The sequence below is a fragment of the Palaemon carinicauda genome, chromosome 12 (assembly GCF_036898095.1).
Source record: "Palaemon carinicauda isolate YSFRI2023 chromosome 12, ASM3689809v2, whole genome shotgun sequence".
NCBI lineage: Eukaryota > Metazoa > Arthropoda > Malacostraca > Decapoda > Palaemonidae > Palaemon > Palaemon carinicauda.
The window spans coordinates 100,131,211-100,134,289 of record NC_090736.1 but is presented as its reverse complement, the minus strand read 5'-3'; positions in this window follow the sequence as shown (position 1 = coordinate 100,134,289).

The window sequence follows — 3,079 nt, the reverse complement described above, 5'->3', positions numbered from 1 at the left end:
ATTCCTCCTTTGGTGAGGCTAACTCCTTTGGAGAGAGTTCACTTGAATGTGAATGTTTACTCGATTGATGATGACTTGGCTTGTATAAGGAACTTGATAAGGCTGCTGAGATTTCGATAATTGTTGATGACCTGGACCGTATTAAATTCCGATTGCTGTTGTTAATGAGGATGATGACGATGACGATGATGATAATAAAACCCACCCCAATCAGGGAAGTAGCTGTGGCAAATTGCCACCCAGTGGACTGTTAACCACAAAACCGTAATATTGGTAGTTTGCCGTAAAAAGACAGTGGCAGTGTGTGGACGACTGTGTTGGTGTCCATAAACGATATATATATATATATATATATATATATATATAATGTTTCTGTGTTTTGATGTTTGGGTTGTGGTAAATTTAAGTTTGTTTTGTTAGTGTTTAGTTTTAAGCTTTATTTATTTTGAGGGTTTATTTGAATAGTGGTATGATCAAGGTCTATTTTGTGTTACGTGTATGATTAGTGATAAGTGTGATTTATGGTTTATGATGAGCGTTTTAGTTTGTAAGGAAATATAGTTTTAAGGATATGTTTTGTTTAAATTTTCCTTCTGTCCAAGAGTCCAGTTGATAAAGTAAGGGGAAAGTTTGTGTTGTGGGACCATTGTAAGTAGGTGTGATTCAGGGTGTGGGGCTTGTTTTTTTAACATCCCGCCACAATGCTTTATATTTAGATAATCTAAAAAGTGGCTTATATGATCTAAATTTTTGAAAAGTAAAAATGTATCATCTAAAATTCCACAGGACAATCATTCAACCATTTCCCTTCACAATAACATAGACATATATTTGCCAAGGTTTGTCCACAAGGCGATCTCATTGCTACTCCATCTACCTGCTCATATAACTTGTTATTAAACATGAATGTGGATGTAGTGGTAGGTAGTTCTAATAATATTTTAAATTGTGTTTTATTGAAACCTTCGAAAATATCCTCTAGGTTAGGGAAAAGTTGTTCAAGAATTATCTACAATGTTTCTCTTAAAGGAATGTTTGTGAACAAACTTTCTATGTCGAAGCTGCACATAACATAGTTATTTGCATCTCCGACAGAATTTATCAAGTCTACAAATTCATAAGTATTTTTCAGGGTATATTCATTTACTCTGAGAGGTGAGAGCTTAGTTACTAGATGTTTGGACAGGTCATAGGAACAGGTATTAATAGCGCTGAGAATTGGTCTCAGAGGAATGCCTCTTTTGTGAATCTTTGGGGGTACCATACATAATACCAGGTTGTGTTCCTGTTGCCATTATTGCTGAAGCTGTTTCGTCTGACAATATGCCATCCTTCTTCCACTTATGAACTCTGTAGGTGATTTTATTCTCAATATATAAAGTTTGAAATAAGGGGTCCTCCGACACCAACTCTCTGAACTTAGACCTATCATTTAAAATATCTTCCATTTTCCTTACATAATCAACTTTATCCAGTATTACAACTCCATGACCTTTATCCGGTTTACTTATGATTATAGTTGGGTCTTCACCTAAATTTCTCAAGATTTTAATATCTTATTTTAGAAAAAATGAGGGAAAAACTTTGCGTGGTTTGAAATTATAGAATGTTCTGTATGCAATATCTTGTATGGCTCGTTTAAAGCCACATCCATGGTCCATGGTCGCCATATGAAACCTCCTTGTCAAGGTACGAATACAAATTTTCAAATGCTAAAAAATGTCTATAAAAGTTTATACGAAAATTGGGCAGTTTAAAGTTCAATCCACATGCTAATAGTCCTTCTTCCTTGGGTGATAATTTTCGACTGGAGTGATTGAAAATAACTTTATTAGGGTCAAGGAAATCTTGAGAGTTTGGTATACCTAAAAATTTTAGTTTCTTTTCGTGGCTTTTTATGGTCTTAGTACTATACTATATATATATATATATATATATATATATATGTGTGTGTGTGTGTGTATATATATATATATATATATATATATATGTGTGTGTGTGTGTGTGTCAATGACAACTATTCCGTATTTGTACCTGTCGAATTCAGGTTTTTTATACTTAGAATTGAAATCAACACATCTTCACCATTGTAGTTTATTGGTATGCTCGTACTTGGCATTCGATTCATGAGAATCATTGCACATTTCATAATGTATTTTTTTCATATTCAAATAAGCCCTAAATTTCAATAAATTAGTGTCTAGATTCTCTTATTGACCTCAGGATCAGAGTCCTATGGCTGAACCACTCAATGAAAATAGCATATGCAGGCTGGAAATCGAACCCTGGTCCATGATGCTTGTATGACAGTGATAATACCATTTAGCTAGGAAGAAAAATACAATTCAATGACTATTCTTCCTTACAAACAAATTCAGGATTTTTTACTTCACCATCTTGACCATCGTAGCTAATTATTATGTTTGGACCTGGCATTCGATTAATGATAACTTTTGCATATTAAAACGTTTTTTTTTTATATTCAAATAAGCAAAACATACTTAATACATTAATGTCTGGATTCTCCTATCGACTTTGGGATCCGTGTCACTATGCGCAAATGGCAAATGACTAGCCGTTAATCGAACTCTGGTGCAGAATATACCATTTAATCACGAATAAATGTAAAAGTCAATGACAGTTCTTCAGGTTTTTTGTACTTAAAATTGAAATCAATCCATCTTCACCATCGTAATTGATTGGAATGTTTGTACTTGGCATTCTATTAATGATAAATTTAGCATATTTGGACGTGTTTTTTTTTTTTTCATATTCATATCAGCTATACATTTTATTACATTAATGTCCGAATTCTCTTATTGACCTCGGGATCAAGGTATTTAGGGGAACTACTCAAAGACAATAGCATTTGACAAGCCGGGGATCAGACCATTGTCCAGGATGCTGGTATGAGACTGACAGTACCATTTAGCGACCAAGGAAAGTAAAAGCCAATGACTATTCTTCCACACATATACCTGTCGAATTCATGTTTTCTGTACCTAAAATATGAATCAACCCATACTCACTATCGTAGGTAATTGGTATGTTTGTACTTGGCACTCGATAATTGATAAAT